This window comes from Taudactylus pleione, unplaced genomic scaffold, assembly GCF_031769625.1.
Source record: "Taudactylus pleione unplaced genomic scaffold, aTauple2 ptg000316l, whole genome shotgun sequence".
Classification (NCBI taxonomy): domain Eukaryota; kingdom Metazoa; phylum Chordata; class Amphibia; order Anura; family Myobatrachidae; genus Taudactylus; species Taudactylus pleione.
In genome coordinates, this window is record NW_028284717.1 from 10543432 (window position 1) to 10555825 (window position 12394).

Genomic DNA, 12394 nt, shown 5'->3' on the forward strand with positions numbered 1-12394 from the left:
CTCTCTTTCCGGCTGACACAAGCTTGCAGAGGTGCAAAGACCTGCTGGTGAAAACACTGTCAGCTGAAGCGGAACGTGACACATCAACAGATCCTTCTTCATTTTCTCACGCAACTGGGGCTGCCAGGAAACAACTTAGGTATCCTAAGCAACCCGCTGGCGGTGATGCAGGGCAGACAGGACCAAGTTTGGACATCTGGTCCGGACTGAAGAACCTGGCAGCAATTTCTGACTTGTCTACTGTCACTGCATATGATACTGTCACCATTTACAGAATGGTGGAGGATTACATCGGTGACAACATCCAAGTAGGCATGTCAGACAGTCCGTACCTGTACTGTCAGGAAAAAGAGGCAATTTTTAGGTCCCTGTACAAACTGGCTCTATTTTACCTAAGTTGCCCCCCCTCCAGTGTGTTCTCCAAAAGAGTGTTTAGTACAGCCAGGAACCTTGTCAGAGAAAGGCGTAGGAGGTTGTTTCCACAAAATGTGGAGAAGATATATTATCAATTCTTCCTGGGAGACCAGCCTCCAGAAAGTACAGAGGGACCTGTGGTGGTGGATTCCAGCGGGGCCGAATTAATACTCTGTGAGGATGAGGATGTAAACAACATTTAAGAGGGTGAGGAATCGGTGGATGAGGAGGATGATGATGACATCTTGCCTCCGTAGAGCCAGTTTGTGCAGGGACAGATTAATTGCCAGCTTGTTTTGTGGGGGCCCAAACGAACCAATCATTTTAGCCATAGTCGTGTGGCAGACCCTGGCGCTGAAATAATTGGTTTGTTAAAAGTGTGCATGTCCTGTTTATACAACATAAGGGTGGGTGGGAGGGTCCAAGGACAATTCCATCTTGCACCTCTTTTTTTTCTTTGCATTATGTACTGTTTGGGGCCTAGTTTTTCAAACTGCCATCCTGTCTGCCACTGCAGTGTCACTCCTAGATGGGCCACGTGTTTGTGCCGCCCACTTGTGTCGCTTAGCATAGTCATCCAGCTACCTCGGTGCAACCTTTTGGCCTAAACACAATATTGTCAGGTGTGAGGTCTTCAGAATAGACTGGAAATGAGTGGAAAATAATGTTATTTAGGTTAATAATAGCATAGGAACAGAAAAACCACAATTTCTGTGATTTTAGCTATTTTTATGCTTTTTCCCCAAAAAATACAGATCCAAAATTAGAGATGAGTGGTTCGGATTCTGTGGAATCCGAACCACTCCGAACATAGGGGATCCGAGTCCACTCGAACCCTGTTCGGGTGTTCCCCGCCTGACTCGGATCCACGTTCGGGGCCGTACGGCGGCCGCCTGATGTCGGATTCTCGCTAGAAAATCCAACGTTAGGGCTCCTCTAATGTAGGGCAGACCGCTGTGATAGCGGTCTGCCCTACACAGAACAAACACACAGCCGCCAGCGGCAGCTGTGTGTTTGTTACAGCAGCCAATGAGAGTCACACAGGCTCTCATTGGCTGCTGCACGGAGGGAGCCGGCTGGAACTCACTCAGGAGCTCCGTCTTCCGGCTCCCTCCTCGTCGTGTGGCAGCAGAGTGGACGGCGGCTGGAGCGGGGATACAGGTAATTTTTTTTTTTTATGTGTGTGTATGGGAGCCTGCTAATGGAGTGGCCTGCTACTGGGGGGGCATACTACTGGGGGCCTGTTTATGGGGGCATACTACTGGGGGGGTATACTACTGGAGGCCTGCTAATGGGGGGCATACTACTGGCAAGGGCATACTACTGGAGGCCTGCTTATGGGGGGCATACTACTGGGGGGGCCTGCTAATGGGGGGCATACTACTGGGGGCCTGCTTATGGGGGGCATACTACTGGGGGGGCTGCTAATGGGGGTCATATTACTGGGGGGGCATACTACTGGGGGCCTGCTTATGGGAGAATACTACTGGGGGGGCATACTACTGGGGGCCTGCTAATGGGGGGCATACAACTGGGGGGGCATACTACTGGGGGGCATACTACTGGGGGGGCCTGCTAATAAGGGGGCCTGCTATTGGGGGGCATACTACTGGGGGGGCATACTACTGGGGGGACAACACTGCTGGGGGCATTGTGTAAGGGACACCACTGCTGGGGGCATTGTGTAAGGGAAACTATTACTGTGGGCATTGTATAAGTGGCACTAGTACTGTGGACATTGTATAAGGGGCATTACTACTGTGGGCTTTGTGTATAAGGGTCACTACTCTGGGCATTGTGTAAAAGGGTCTCTACTGTGGGCATTGTGTAAAAGGGTCACTACTGTGGGCATTGTGTAAAAGGGGCACTAGTGTGTGTCGTAACATTAATAAGAGACACTACTTTATGGTGTAATGTGAATCAGGGGCACTATGTGTGGTGTAATGTGAATAAGATTGTGCACTGTGACTCCTTGGGCCGTAGCCCACTTAGTAAACAAGTACTGTGATTCTGCTGGCCGTACCCCACTGGGTGGGTGCACTACTTTTCATTTCTGCCACTGCTGTGTGGCAATGTGTCATAGATGTGCTTTATACTGTGGTGTCTGTGTCGTTGTGCCGCTGCTTTGTCGTTTAGTAACCAGTCAGCTCACTGCAACCTTTGGCCAATAATGTTGAAAACAATATTATAAGCTGTGAGGTGTTCTAAATTGACTGGGAATTAATGTTATTGAGGTTAATAATACTTTAGGAAGAAAAAAAAGACCAATTTATGTGATTTTAGCTTTTTTTGTAAATTTTTATAAAAAAATCCAAAACCAAATCCAAATCCAAAGCCAGTCACCGCAGTTTGGCAAATCCAAATCCGAAACCTGGACGACGAATTAGAACCAAATCCGGCAAAAATGGTCCGGCGCACATCCCTATCCAAAACACAAAACCCAGAACCCAAAACATGGAAGGGTGGTTTTGGCAAAACCAATCCAGATCCAAAACACGAAGAAAGATCCAGATCCAAAACCAAAACACAAAGCACGAAAAGTGGCCGGTGCACACCCCTAGTTTTAACTAACTGTAACCTAACAGGGAATGCATATTTTTCACTCTCAAAATAAATGTTAAAAAATGTTAACTGGTAAAGAACTGGGTGTACCTGGAATTGCTTTCAGTATATGGGCGTATATACTGTATTGTCCGCTATTTTTCCATGCAGCTTCTTAGAGCTTATGACCCATACATATCCATCCAAGCCCACATCCATCCTATGAGCTCTATAAACTCACAATAATAGTGACTGACGCATATATTCGCATTTACAATAGCTGACACACAGACAGACACTTATCAATGAATCAGTAGTTAATTTTGTTAGCTGTGTCCCTGTTAGGGTGGGAATAGTATAAAGGATCAACAGTAAAAAGGTTGATATGCAATAGATCAACAGGGATAAAAGGTTGTCATGGACAAAATATCGACAGGTACAAAAGGTCGACAGGTACAAAATTTCGACAGCATTAAAAGGTCAACAGGTTCAAATGGTCGAAACAAAATTGGTTGACATATATATATTTTTTTAACCCAAGTGCCTAACCCTAACCCTCCCCTTGGTGCCTAACAATAAACCTACCCCTAGTTCAGTGGCAAACGCAGGATTTCTAGAGGGGGGTTTCCAAATGCTTGACTTTAGCGCGAGTGTGCCCAGTCCATGAAGTGGGCATAATTAGCACTTAACCAGCTTTAATATGTGTCATACATAGTGTATAGCGTGTCATGATAATTCCAGCATATACAGGACCAGTGATCACAGTAAGCCATTGTATATGAGCTGAATGTTTTTATTTCAGATGTGGGCTCCATTCCAGGGCATTGGAGCAAGTCCGGGAGTCTGGGGGAGCAGCAGAAGAACCCAGCACTACCCTGGGCATATATGTACATATTGGTCTCATCATGCACTGGATAGTATATTATTATATGGTATTAATAATTAACCATATTGATGGTCTATAGCAGTGCACCCCTAACAGTGCATGTTTTCCAGATCTCCTAGTTGGTGCACAGATGTATGTTAAAAGATCCACAGGCTGGTATTAATTATTTAATTTGTGATACTGAGAAGCACATGCAGCACTAGTAAAATTATATATTACTATATCTATTGTGGTCATGGTGTGGGCTGGGGAGGGGGGTTTCCAGGCATCCATTCCCTCTGGCAGCCTAACACTAAAAATGTTGGAAAAATGTTGGAAAAATAATGCATCACCATTTTTGTTTGGACCATTGGTGTGTCAACCATTCGAACCTGTCGACATTTTAACCCCGTCGACATTTTTTACCTTTTTACTTTTTGTCCCTGTCAACATATTGCATGTCAACCATTTGATATCGACCTATTCATTGTTGACCTTCTTATTGTCGATCTTTCATCAGGATCCCGTTAGGGCTGCCACAATAATTGGGTTTGAGGCTGCGAGTGCAGATTGCATCCTGAGACGGAGCAGCCACAGCCTTGACCAGAGTGAGGGGGAGGACATTCGACTGAGAAAGGAGAAATAAATCAACTTTACTGTATTGTCGGCCATTATACAGTATCTGTTTATTTTTAATAAACACAGGAAAAAGAGAGGCTGGGCTGCACATCCTAATCTTAAGCATAATAAGAGGTGCAACCATGCTGAGACCTGTAGTTCTACAGCAGAGAAAAGGGGATATGCAGGTGCATACTATAAGCACTATGAATTCACTACTCCAATACCACTATACAGTCTAGTATAAAAAATATATATATTTGCAGCGCATACCATGCTGATATATTAAAAAAAAGACCAAACTAGTGGTTTCAAAAGTATTTATTTCTAAAAATATAGGTAATGTGCCTATTAACAATAATAAATAACTTTTGGGCCGGGTTTTTGGAGAAGCAAAATAGAAAACTGAGCTTTTCATGTTTCTATAAACCGCGTATGGGGAAGCGATATCTACACTAATCAGGGGAACCGCTGATTAATGGTTCACTGACAAAGGGCTTTTCACTGCTACATGAATAGACTCCTATATTGGTCATAAACACTCTTATTGCACCCGAGACTCGTTGCTCTGAGCGGTGTACAGCCGTTTGGAAATGTGACTAAAATGTATTTTTAAATATGAGACATTGTTTCATGTAAAATTAAACCTATCAGTGCACATAAGCGTTCAGGAAAATAGGGCAGTTCACTTGAGCATTCAATACAAATGCAGGGTAAAGGTTAATGGAAGGAATTACAATGTACTATCCTACCTTCAATCTTTAACCAGTGTTCACAGTTTTACATGAAGGTGTGTCTTAAAAGCTTTGTTTCCACCTGCCTGAATGCATCCACAGCAACGGACGACGGACAAAACACACAAACTGCCTTGTATAGATGCTCTAACATTTGTATTACCTACACAATGCCGTTTATGTGTTTGTCCGTGGTCCTTTGCTGTGAGATGCATCTAGGGGTAAATTTACTAAAGGCCGGTTTATATCGATTTTAATCGATTTGAAATCAATCTAAATCGATGTTGTGTTTCTTGGTCGAAGTCTTTGCTAAAAATTTTTGATTTGATGTTTAAAGGTGCATTCACACACAACGATTTTTTTAACGATTATCGTTAACGATATCGTTTATCGTTCAATTATTGAAAAAATGGTTAATTTTCTGAGTTAAAACGATGAATGATTATCGTTCATGCGCGTTCACGTTTATAGTTTGTACTTCAGTCAGACTGACCAACTCAACGATTTTCATTAAGGGAATATGCAAAAATCATTTGTAGTTCAAAAAAATCGTTCATTACATTTAGTAAATTAATGATTTTAGTAAACGATTTTCGTTCATTTTTCCCTTGAAAAAATTTACGAAAATCGTTTACTAAAATTGTTCATTTACAAAATCGTTGTGTGTGTATGTAGCTTAAGTGTTAGTAAATGTGTGATTTAGCCCCAGATACACAACATTGATTTACATCAATTAAAATCGATAAAAAATAAAAATAAATTGAAATCAAACTTTACTAAATTTACCCCTGATAATCTAGATCAAACAAAGTTAGGGCCTGATTCAGAGCCGCTCGTAAGCGGCCGCTCGTTCGCTCCGAGCGATGTTTACCCAACTGCGCATGCGTACGGATCGTTATACGCATGCGCGAACCAGTCAGTGCGGTCGAAATTCATGTGCTCACAAAATAGCGAATGCCTGATAATTTGAGTGACTGAAAGAGGCGTATCTGGGTGGTAACAGGGGAAGGTGCTTGAACACGGGGAGTGGAGATCCGAACGCAGGCGTGCTTAAAGGTCAAAATGGGCGTTTTAGGGGTGTGCATAATTAATACAGGAGCGTCATTGACCACGTCACTGGGTTATTTTATAGCCAGAACTGCTCGCAAGATTGTGGTAGCAAAAAACAACCACAAGAATAGCGAGCAGTTCATACGCTGGTCGATGTACTCGATTAATCTAATAAATAGCGGACATGACGTAGGATGCGAGCGGCCAGGGGGCGTATTTTTCAAAAAAACGACCGCAAGTTTTGTTCGCTCGTTCAGACCTAGAGGCGTGAACAGACCGCAAAGAGCAAACGGTTCATTTGAATAGCCACCCCTATTTTCTGGACGAGCGAGCGCTAATTGCGTCCGGCTCTGAATCAGGCCCTTATTGGGGAATACAATTCTGAGTGATTGCAATGACGTGTCAGTTGTACCAGTATCCTTGCTACTTTTTCCTCGCATCCCATAGAGGTATGCAGAAAATTTTATGAAGATTGTCTACCGTAATAGCAGAGCCGGATATCGTACAATGTCTGACAGCACATTACACAAAATGTAATTCTCTCTTACTGTTTATTGCTACCAGTATTCAGAATTTCAGATAGACTCAACTCTGAGATAGAAGAGGGAGGTTTTATTAATGCTTGGAGAGAGATAATGTAGCAACCAATCAGCTTCTAACTGTGGGCCTGATTCAGACCCGCTCGCGAGCGATGAGCGCTCGCAAGCGGGTTGATGTTAGCCCAGTGCGCATGCGCACGAGGGAGCTGGCTCCGTCGTGCGCATGCGCGAGACCCGGATAGCGACGGACAAGCCGTCGCTCCGGGTCTCGCTACAAAGGGGGCGTGCTGTCGATGGTGAGTGACAGCATGCCCCCTTTGGTGGTCGTGCCGGGGGCGTGGCTGCCCAGACGGAGGCATTCCCATGGGAACGCCTACCGTCTGGAGCCGGCCCCACTGACATCACAAGTGATGTCAGTGGGAGTGGTCTCGGCTCTGATAGAGCCGAAAGCACTCCAGGGCTTGCGGCAACGAGACCCTACCACAAGGGTCTCATCGCAAGCCCGATGGTCGCGATGGTCACTACCACAAGGGTCTCGTCGCAAGCCCGATGGTCACGATGGGTGGTAACCCACAGCTATGCGAGCGGCCAGGAGGCCGCTCTTAAAAAAGATAAGGACGGCCCTGATTCAGAGCGAGCGCTCTGTCAGAGCGTCCGGCTCTGAATCAGGGCCAGTGTTCTAGGCTGTGTTTGAATAATGACAGTCAGAAGCTGTCAATATGAAGCACATCCCCCCTGCGCGCTTCCCTGGGGGGTGCCAAATAAGTACACTGTGGTGAGATACAGACAAGGCCGGATTAAGGCTTGTGGGGGCCCTGGAGCAACTAAGTTTTGGGGGCCCCACCAAACCACACAGAGCCTACCCCTCCAACCACACTAAGCCCCCTACCCCCCACATATGTGTTAAACACGCACGCACACACACACATATATATATATATATATATAGATAATATATATGTAGCAAACGTATATATTATATAATATAACATACTAACACACACATAAAAAGTATACACGCACATAAACACATACAGACACACTAACACATACATACACACTAGCACATACACAGTATGCACACACTAACTATATATACAATAGCACATACATACTGTATACACACAAACACATATAAACACAATAAAACAGTACACAGACACACATTTGTATGTAGCAACTGCAGGTTGCTAATGGGGACAGGCACCTCACATCATTAGACTTGCTGTATTGGCTCCTCCCCCATTATGGGCGGGGAATGGGGAATTGGTCCGCCAGATGGGGTTTCTAGGTACACAGACCCCCCCCGTGTGCTCTAGTGTGGGGTTCCCTCCGTGTGTGGGGACCCCGAGACGGCAGCCTCTGTCGTCCCCTCCTTAATCCGGCCCTGGATACAGAACAGCGGGTCGATGTTGCCCAAGTGCGCATGCGCACAACGGAGGTGGCTCCGTCGTGCGCATGCGCGAGACCCGAATAACGACGGCCCAGCCATCGTCATGGGTCTCGCACCAAAGGGGGCGTGCTGTCGATGGCGATTGACAACACGCCCCCTTTGGTGGGCGTGCTGGGGGCGTGGCTGCCCAGACGGAGGCGTTCCCATGGGAACGCCTACAATCTGGGGCCGGCCCCACTGACATCACTAGTGATGTCAGTGGGAGTGCTTTTGGCTCTGATAGAGCCAAAAGCACTCCAGGGCTTGCGGCAGCAAGACCCTACCGCAAGGGTCTCATCGCAAGGGTCTCGTCTCGTCGCAAGACCGATGGTCGCGATGGTCTTGACCATCGCGACCATCATTTTGGCCACTCGCTATAGCTGTGAGTGGTCACCCACAGCTATGCGAGCGGCCAGGAGGCCGCTCCAAAAAGAAGGAGGGACGGCCCTGATTCAGAGCGAGCGCTCTGAGCCAGAGTCTGGAGCCAGCCCCAGTGATCAGCTTTGTGGGTCTAAATAGACTATATAAAAAAAACCCATAGTTTAAAAAAAAAACACCTGCATCAGGACTAGCATTCTGTGACCTCCTCTGATCGGCAGATCAGCTGATCACTCCTGTCAGCTGAGGTGCAGTAAAGTGCCAGGCAGAACTTTCCTGCATCTCAGCTGATTCCAGCATCAACTGATCACACGGTCAGAGAAGGTCACCACTCAGCCCCCGTTTCATGTAAGTGTGATCTCGTTCTTCTTTTTACACCAGGGACAGGGGGCTAGGACAGCAGCCACAGAGGTAGGGCAAAAGGGGGTCAGTGGTGGAGGGCAGGGGCGGTGGAGGGGGGTCAGCAATGGCAAGAAGGCAGCAGCGGCAGATGGGGGTAGTGGTGGCAGGTGGGCAGCAGAGTCGGAGGGGGGATCAGTGCGGATAGTAGATATGTTTAGCTGGGCTAGGGAGGGGGGGCAGCAGGGCAGAGGAGAGAGCAGTGATCGTAGGGATGGGGGGGAGTAGGGTTAGCGATGGGGCATGTCAGCAGAGACTGCCACAGCAGGGAGACCAGGGCAGGCTAAGTGGAAGCTTGGGGATGTAGGGAGCCGGGCTGCAGAATCAGAGAGCCGGGGGAAGAAAGGCAGCAACAGGGGGGGCACATGCACAGACACATACTCTCTGGCAGGGGAGTAGTGAGGGTGGTGCCAGTGGACCATGACCTCCGGGCGCCAAAATGGACAGAGGGCGCCATTCAGGGTTTCGGAATTCATGGGGCACTGCACAATATGACGGCCGCCTGTTAGTTTTGTCTCATGTTTGTTTGCTCTATATCCTAAATAATTTACGGATCCGATATCCGTTTCTATATTTCATGCTCCCTCAAGCTGCCCAGATTGCCTCCCCTCCGGCCCTCCCTCCTCTGTAATCATCTTCTGTCACCTCCCCTTCCTGTCAGATTGATTACATTCACTTCTCACCTCTTTAATTCCCTCCCCTCTCTACCCTGTGATTGGCTCTTTGCCTTTTCCCTCTCCTTTCCTACTGGCTTCTGTCACCACCCCTCTCTGATCGACTCTTTGCCCCTCCTCTCTCCTTTCTTATTGGCTTCTGTCACCACCCCTCTCTGATTTGGCTTTGCCCTTCCCTGCTCCTCTCTTATTGGCTTTGTCACCAACCCTCTCTGTTTGTCACTTTCCTCTCTGATCCCCTCCCTCCTTCTCTCCTCATTCATTCATTGTGCTTCAATGGACTTAAAAGTGATACATCTGAGGTACAATCCTAAACTTAAATTTTAAAGTATAAGTTTAAAAAAAGTCACTGCTTTGCTATTTAATGTAATGAGGGTGATACTGCCAAGGTTGCTGTTTTGTTTTTCTCTTCACTTGAGTATTCCTCCGCAGGCTGTCCATACCCCACTGGCACAGTTCAGTACAGGGAAGGTGGGGAGGCGCTATGACATGCACTTTCTCTGGGCACCATGATTCCACCCTATTCCTCTGCTCCCTGTATTGCACTGGCGTCACTAGGGGGGTGCGGGGGGTGCTCTGCTATTTTGGTATCCCCCCATCGGATGGTGTCACCGTGACATGGAGAGAGGAAGGGGAGAGATTGTGAGCTGCCCCAGCAGCTGCAAGAGCGCTGGGGAAGCCCACTGTGTGCCGAGAACGAGTGGCATTAACGCCTCCCGAATCGGCACACATAGGGGGCGTGGCTTTGCAGGCAAAGCCACACCCCCTTTGTGAAGCCACACCCCCTACGGCACGCAAAGCATTTCAGTCCTGCCGCATCGGGTGTCACAGAGGTAAGTGACGCCTCTGCTGTATTGTTTCTGAAAAATACATAGTCAATAGGGGAGAGGCAAACAGCCTTTTCTGCATAATTTAAGGCTGTATAAAACAGACACCTACGAAATCTCATAAAATATTATGCAGACTCAGCGATTAAATTTTCATTCTCTCTGCTAATTGTACGGTACCGGAGAAAGAACCTGTGCGAATAGTGATGAATAAACCCCTTCTAAACATACCATAACAGGCCCTAATCTCTGACTGTAGGTTTGTCCTTACTTTACAGGTTTTGAGATGTTTGTGTTATTGAAACTTGCACAGTAATCAGCTTATTACCGTACACCAATAATGAACAATGTGTTCTATCCTCAGGCAGGGAAGAGGGAGTAGCAATAATTTATATTCTGCTTCTGGTTATTTGAAGCCAATAAATGGTAATTCATACAGTTCCATATTTGTTTAGGCTGTAAATACCTATTGCTATGTATGAATGCTGTGCTAAGATGCGTGTCTGCAGAATTTTCCAAACACCCTCTCAGTCAGCTGAATATAAAATATACATTTATTTTACGCTTACCATTAGAATTCATACCCTGGCACAATTTACGCAAACCATATGCGAGCAGGTATTCTATTAATATATAGCCAACATATTCCGAAGTGCTGTACAACAGTAGTTTTCAGATAAAGACCGACACAAATGGCTGGAAGATTCCGTCTAGTGTTATCAATGTGCAGTGGACACTGTGAATAAGAGTCCAATAAAAATTATTTGCTCTAATTTGATGTTAAAGGTCAAAAAATATGATTAATATAAAAAAACCCTCTATCTTTCAACTTCGAAACAGTCTAGTTAGTATACTGCAATTAACTCAAGTCAGTAAGAATACTTACAGTACCTACAGTATTTTCAAGGCGATTCCTACAGAAAATTGTGGGAGGCGAGAGATGTGCGCCCCCTGCCCTCTTTAATGCAGCAATTTGCAGTTTTGGACTAGAGATGAGCGGGTTCGGATTTCAGAGATCCGAATCCACCTGAACTTAGAAGATAAGAGGCAGATCCAAGTCGGCTCAGGTTTTCCCGCCTGACTCGGATCTCAAAACGAGGCAAAACGTCATCATCCCGCTGTTGGATTTTCGTGGGTTTTGGTCGGACGGGGAAGTTAGGTAACGATGACACAGGGCTTGATTCAGCAGGGCACGATTATCGGGAATCTGCGCGTGCTCTGTGAGTGTGCAGAATGGGTCCTGTTCAATTGCACGCAAGCCCTTGAATGCCTCTGCCTGATTGACAGGCAGAGGCTTTTAAGGGGCGGTGCAGGGACGGCCGGCGTTCCCGGATATGGGGGCGTGTCTGCCTCATTTTCCGGGAGTGGCCAGCCCAGAGACTGCATGGACGTACAGTATGCAGTCTTCTGGACTCTCTAGCCGGCCAGCCTGAGTAAACTGGGGTTTACTTAGCTGTCCGGCTGCGCAACGCCGTCCACCATCGCGACCGCTGACCACCGATGGTCGCAATGGTGACCCGAGCCTGCGACCTCCGTCGCAGTGCTGGGATCGCAAATGCAGCAGGAGATGTCATACACATCAAGGTTGCAATTGCAAAGCTGCCTACATGTATAAATCATATATCTATAGCCTGCATGCAGCTTTGTACTTGCGATCCTTGCTGAATCAGGCCCACAATTCGCTGCTGATCCATTCTTCCCCAAGCGTGTGAGAGGACTCCCTGAAATTTGTGAGTCTGACAGAGAGCAGGTAAATAGTGTAAGGATAATTTCTAAAGCATTCAACATATTTCACTAAGCACAAATGCCAACGTGGGGGGCCGAAGGAGAGTGATCAAGTGGACTAATATGCCATGTGTTAGCCGAGCCCATAGGCTTAAGATGGTGTTAGCTGCCGGAGCTGGTGTTAGAATTCCGTAGCTT